Source organism: Jaculus jaculus, chromosome 17, assembly GCF_020740685.1.
Source record: "Jaculus jaculus isolate mJacJac1 chromosome 17, mJacJac1.mat.Y.cur, whole genome shotgun sequence".
NCBI lineage: Eukaryota > Metazoa > Chordata > Mammalia > Rodentia > Dipodidae > Jaculus > Jaculus jaculus.
Genome location: NC_059118.1, coordinates 3,870,759 through 3,877,017, shown reverse-complemented (window position 1 = coordinate 3,877,017; position 6,259 = coordinate 3,870,759). Strand labels below are relative to the sequence as shown.

General features: G+C 48.4%; 1 protein-coding gene and 1 long non-coding RNA gene across 3 annotated transcripts in view; both read left to right on the top strand.

Moving 5' to 3' along the window:
* Nucleotides 1–274: 274 nt before the first annotated feature.
* On the top strand, nucleotides 275–2,734 carry LOC123455514. Its single transcript, XR_006633970.1, has 3 exons — nucleotides 275–541; nucleotides 905–1,317; nucleotides 1,541–2,734. It is a non-coding gene; the product is annotated as an uncharacterized LOC123455514 (long non-coding RNA).
* A 1,994-nt stretch (nucleotides 2,735–4,728) lies between these two features.
* Nucleotides 4,729–6,259, top strand: part of Ctnnb1 (catenin beta 1) — a 30,624-nt gene continuing 29,093 nt past the window's right edge. For both annotated transcript variants that reach the window (XM_045136336.1, XM_045136335.1), the window contains exon 1: nucleotides 4,729–4,877. The gene's annotated coding sequence lies outside the window, so the exon portion shown is untranslated. The remainder of the gene's footprint in view (nucleotides 4,878–6,259) is intronic.

Below are 6,259 nucleotides of genomic sequence, written 5' to 3'. Positions count from 1 at the left end.
TAGGACTGAAGAGGATTTAAATGTTTTGTTTTGTTTTTTATTTTTTTTACAATAGCCGTATTTGCCAAACAGGATATTTTGTTTTAGTGTGGGGGGGGGTGATTTTATTTAGATTTTATCTGGCATGAGTTACTCAGTCCCTAGCATAAGCACCTGCAACAAATTAATCTGTGTAGCACATTAATTATCTCATAGCTCCTATTTGGGCTGCAGCTGTTGCTATTATGTTAATAATATTTTTTTACCACCACTGTATACAACAGGTTATGGCACTAAGAGAAATCTCTCTTTCTTTGGGGTTCCCCTCCCTGTCGTTTCCATGTTTCTATGTCAGAAAGGAAGACTGAAAGAAATTCAGGCAAATTAAGCCCCAAAGCGCACTATAATTTTCTATTTCTGAACTGATTTGTAAGAGAATGGGTAACAGAAATTAGCAGAGAATCACCTCACACAAAGATGGCGCGTGCAGAATTTGTGAACGTGAAAAAGAAGACGAAGGACAAGCCAGAGAGGGACAGACAGAATACCGCAGTGCTGGGTGGTGAGTGTTTGGATGGGGGCGGGGAAAATACTGCAGTTTTCATGAAATAATAAGGTGGGGGAAAAACAGAATACAAAGAGTAGGTTTTTCATTGTTTGTAAAATATAAACACAGATGAATTCTGTCTTTGGTTCGTTCATGCCTTTCACTCCTCACAGCAGGGATGTTCTTAAGAAGTTGCCCTCTGCGAAATTTCACTAAATGGGAACCGTGGACCCTGCATGATGGGATTATAATCACACCAGCCACTCCTTTTACATAATTTTTTGTTTAAGATCCAGTAACACTCTGTATTTTTAATATATAGAGAGCAATAGACATGTATATGTCGATACACTGAGTTTACGTCTTCTCCTCCCATAGCCTGGGACCAGCTAAACAAAAACCCGGTGATCTTCCATCTCCAAATCTCAATGGATTCAAAAACAATATGAAATTTTTTAGCTGACAAGAACATGCCTGCTGCCTGCAGACCCTGCAATAGCTCACCATGTTGCCTACTAACCGAAAGATCAAAAATTATCGATTTCATGGCGCTGCGTGCTCTGGAAAAGAAAAGCTACTTTAAAATTTGCATTGTTTAAGAAATGAGTTAAAAGAAAAAGATCATTTTCCCCCCACCCCCTGAACTTTGGAATGTGAAAATGGCTTGTTTTCATCTTATCCATGATTTACTATAATTCTATTATTTTTAGCAGCTGGAGTCCAGAAATGATTTTTTTTCGATGAATTTAGGATTTTGCCGCAGTATACATCTGCAGTCCCAGAATCCTCCGGTAAGTTAATCCTTCTTGCGATGGGAAACGCCCTAACCCTTCTTATGAATGAAATAAGTGCAACCATTTTGAAAATTTTGCTAGTTTGTGTGTATGTGTGTGTGCCTGTGCGCATGTGGGTGTTGCGGGGGAATGTGTCTCCAAGGCATGTTTTCTTAGCGTTGCTGCGGTGTTTGTCTTGGTTCTAGAAACATACCTTTCTGTTCTTTCAATATCATGGAAGGTCTCTCCATTGCCTCTTCACACTTTCTACGGTAGCCATTAAAACACTTCCTTAGAATGGCACACCAAGGAAGGCCTGGAGAACACCTAACTCGGAGCATGAAGGATGTTGCTGGCATGACTACAGGGACCAGGCCATGGCCACCACCATGGCCACCGCCTCCCGCCACCCTTACTGCCCCTCCCTCACCCTGCAGTTGCTCATTAGCTGTGAGCTTCCACAGTGGCTCTCTGCTGAATCTGCCCGGTGGGTTCCTGGATGGCTTCGGTGTGTAGGAACAGCCTACCATGTAGTGTGATGAGAGATATTTTACAATTACTTAGCTAGCTCAGGACAAAATTCAACCCTGACATGATTCATGTATTACATATCAAAAGTTTCAATCCATGCATAGCCCACTTGAACTACTGTTAAATGGGACACTGAGACAGATTTTTTTTTTCAGGGGGGCTGATGTTTTCATGTTATAAATTGTTTTTAACAGGTCTTCTTAGAGAGATAGAATTGGCTGTTTTTAAATTCATGGAATTGTGCTCAGTGTTCCTGTTCTGCTGGGAGAGGGTTCTTCCCAAGAGGATTCTGATGGAGTCCAATGTGAACCACACCCTGATTCCACTGTTTGTTTTTCTGTCCTTTCTGCTTATTGTAAGGAGGTTTGACTAACTGTTATAATTTTACATTAACTGAAGGGACCGAATCAAAAGAAGCCAGGCATCTATTTCCCTCTAAAGAAAGCTCATTGTCTTAGGTGTTCAATGAATATTTAATTAATGGATTTGATAGAGTCAAGCATCCAAAAATTGAATGGACCTTCTCAACAATCCTGGCTTATAAATCTTTCTGCCTGAATTGCATTATTATTATTTGCCTAAAGGTAGTTCAAAAGCATGTGTCTTAATGAAGGGTACTCCAAGTTTACAGTTAGCCAAAGCTTGATATGCCTGTGGTCTGATATGACAACTAACACATTCCCTGCTGAACCAGCTGGAGCCTCGTTTGGCTTCTAGGAACACAGCCTGACATTCAGAACCATGTCTGTCGCCATTTCACAAAATGAATTAATTTATGTCAGACCCATTGGGTGGACTCTTGAAGGAAAGAGTGTAAAAAGATAACCGAGTGTTATTTTAATGAAATGTATTACCCAAGGTCAATTGTTTTAGCAATTGGTTTTGTAAAATCACTTGTATCACATTTTCCTGGTGTGTTTCTGTTTAATGAGAGCATTTGTATTGATTTCACAGAAGTGACTTATCTCAGTTTTTGGTGACAAAACTACGGAACAATTGTTTTATATGAGAGGCAGATAAAATTTCTGGGCAATTAAAAAAAAATTCATCCAACTAGTCTTAATGCTAGCCACCTAGCGAGTCTTCAGTACAATTAAGTTTGGTGAGAAAAACAGCGTGCTGCATTGCTGTAAAATTTACATTTCCTCTAATAACATGTCTTTGTTTCATGTATCAGTGGGGATGGAAAATTTTAATTCTAAAGTTAGATTAAAATACCTAAATGACAGCAGAATGCTGTACACCTGATTAAAGCACAACTCCGAAGGTGTCTTTCTCTCTCGGGTTTTCCAGTGGCACCGATATTTCTACATCAACTTTAATAGTGTGCCTTGTTCAGCAAAACGTAGTTGAACACAGAACAAGCAAACGTTTTTTAAACCCTCTAATAGTGGTCAGTCAGCCATCTGATTTTAAGAGCATGACTTTAATCAAATCAACCGTATATTCTTTAACTCTCTGTGTGGGTATTAAAATTAGGGATCAGCTGGAAATGCCACCAAGACTTTTGAGTTCTTATCAGTAACATGGCTTTGGTAAAATGCCCTTTTCAGTTCCTTCTGTCTGCGTTATCCCCGGCCAAGTAAGCCACCGGCAGCAGCTACATTTATTCTACAGAGTTACTAAGACAGAAATGACAAAGTCATTCTAGACAATGGACCTCACTGGGCTTCATCTTAATGTGTAGACTTTTCCATGGTAGTGTTTCACACCAGCTATGGTGACAGTGAGATAACATTACCATCCACATAGTAAAATACCTTTAAAACAGAAACATATTAGTTAAAAAAATAAAAAGGCCGGCCCTGCAGTATGTTCTGCTTAAAAATTACATGATCTGCCTCTGAGTGAATGAATGAGTAGGTGGTCCTACCTGTACCTGTGAATAAGAACCCATTGTTTGCACGCCTTAACCATAGTCGTGGGATTAAAGCACGGGACTAACTTTCACTGTTGCTTTTTGTACTCTCGCCACTATTTTGGAAGAAAAATAAGCATAAAATAGTAAGCTGGAGAAAGTGAATAGATCATAATTGTTCCAGTTTGTTCAAATGACAACCTTGCAGATTGCAAAAGAGAATTTTCCAAGGGAAGCCTCAACTTTGAGCCCATTATAAAGAATCAGAAAATGTTCAAGAAGAGAAAATGAGTTTCAAAAAAACGCAGAGGCTGCCTTAAAGCACGTCTCCTTCCATAAACACCACACTCGCACCTCTGCAACACGACAGCAGAAATGCTATTCCCCAAAGCGTAGCCTCCCTCTCGCCCGCCCCGCCTCGCCTCCAGGAGCTGTGTGGATCCCGCCCGGGGATCCCAGATGAAGATGGACTTAGTAAGATGGGCCTGACCAGTCCTCGCGAGCTGACCCCACTGGCACTTCTTCTCTGGCTCAGTTCCCAGTGGGTACTCAGGAGGACTTGTTGAATGGTGGGAGTCAGCCCACGGTCTTGCCTGGTGCGGAGGGGAGAGAAACCCGGCGGGATCCCCATCCAGACCCAGGGGTGGAGGGCTCCGAACCGGGCCCGGGCTGCGAACTTCCGCCCTCGCGGGACCCGTCCTCCGGGGCGGCGGGAAGCGCGCGCTTCTCTTTCTCTCTTTCTCTCTCTCTCTCTCGGGCCGCCGCAGCCTCACCCCGCCGAGCATCCGGCCTCCACCCCGGGAGGAGCGCCCGACGCCACGCCCCGGGGCGGCTGGGCGGCGGAGCCCGAGCGGCGGCGGCGGCGGCGGTGGCGGCGGCGGCGGGGCCGCGCGGACTACTTTCGCGGCGGCCGGCCCCGCCCCTTGTCCCCGCGCGGCGGAGCGCTCCGCGCGGCCCGGCGGCGGCAGGATACGCGGGCGCCGCGCCGCTATATAAGAGCTCCTTGTGCGGCGCCATTTTAAGCCTCTCGCTCTGTGGCGGCCGCGTCAGCTGGTGCCTGGGAGTCGACGGCGACGGGAGGCGGAGACACCCGGGAGCCGAGGCGCCTCTCCGGTCCCCGCCGAGCGTCCACCCGCAGGCCGAGGCCGCTCGGACTTCCCGCGGCGGGAGGAAGCCCCCTCCGCCCGAGGTGCTTGGACGCTCGTCTCCCCGACCATCCTTCCTTCCCGGGCGGCTCTCGCTCCTCCCGACGAGTCAAACTTCGTGGCCGGCGGGCGGGCGCGGGGCCTTGGCGGCGTCCAGGGGAGGCCGCGGGGACGCGGAGGGCGGTGGCCGGGCCGCGGCGTTCGGGCCCTCGCCGACCTGGCTCGGGGAGTGTCGGAGCGGCCGCGGCCCAGGACGGAGCCCGGAGCCCCGAGGGCCGCGCGGTGGGGGGTGGGGAAGGGACGGCGGTTCGAGTCCCGGCTCCGACTTTGGGGCGGGAGGGGGAGGGAGGGATGGGGGGCGGGGTGGGGGCCGGGGCTCCGCCTTTCCCAGCCCCGGGGCCGACTTTGGAGGCGGTGGGTGGGGGGGTTCTGGGGACGCCTCGAAGACGCTGGACTTAGCCGGGGGCCTCTCGCTCTCCCGGAGACGGGAGTCGTTGATGTGGACGTAGTTAACGCGGACGCGAGTTTGAATCGGAGCAACTTGTCTCCAAACTCTGCTCGCAGCCGGTGGTGGGATGCGGCAGTAGCGTGTGCAAATCCGGCTCGAGGTTTGCACTCGGGACTTTGTGGTTTCGGGTGCAGGTGAGCCGAGGCGACCTGCGCGACACTGGGTGGGTGCCCGTGGGACCGACTTCCCGGGGACATCAGGGGTGGATTTGGGGACTACGGCCACCCGCTTGCTGCTGCTTTAACCAAGGGAGCTGCAGGATGGGTCCCGCCTCTGCTTCCAGAATGTTTGTTCTCAGACAGGAACGTTACCCACACTTTCACAAGCACTTTTTTTTATTTATTTAATTTTTTTGCTTTTTTGGAGTAGAGTGTCTTAGGAAGTCGGCCCGATAAAATGCAAGCCTTGTGACTTCTTGCGAGCTTGTGTGGGGGAAACGAGAGTTTTTGGAAGTTAGGCCCCTATAGTTCGCTTTTATGATCAGATCCACCTAGCTGGAGAGCTGGGGCGGGTCGGGTTTCGTTTCCTGCGTGTGCTGGTCGCCTTAGGGGCGAGCTTTGTCTCAGACTTGGTATCTTCAGACATCTGCGGTCTCCCCTCCCCCTCCCCCCAGTTCTTGAGTGGTGAATGAAGGACTGGGCTGCTGGTATGCAGAGGTCGGCGAAAGGAAATCGAAGAGTGGGTTTAGTGAAATGGGAGCTTTGTGTCCTGAATAATGGTGGCTTAGACCAGACATCAACTTGAAGAGAGAGAGGGCAGCTTTCCCTTTGATAGCGTCTGAGTTCTTGTCTTTCAGATGGCCAAGTTGCAAAGTATTTTGTCTGGAATTTGGGAAGTCATTTCATTATTTCCTTGTCACCTGGTGAACCTTTGGTACTTTGGGACGTCTTCCTGCTGACTTTCCTCACTCTGCGAACT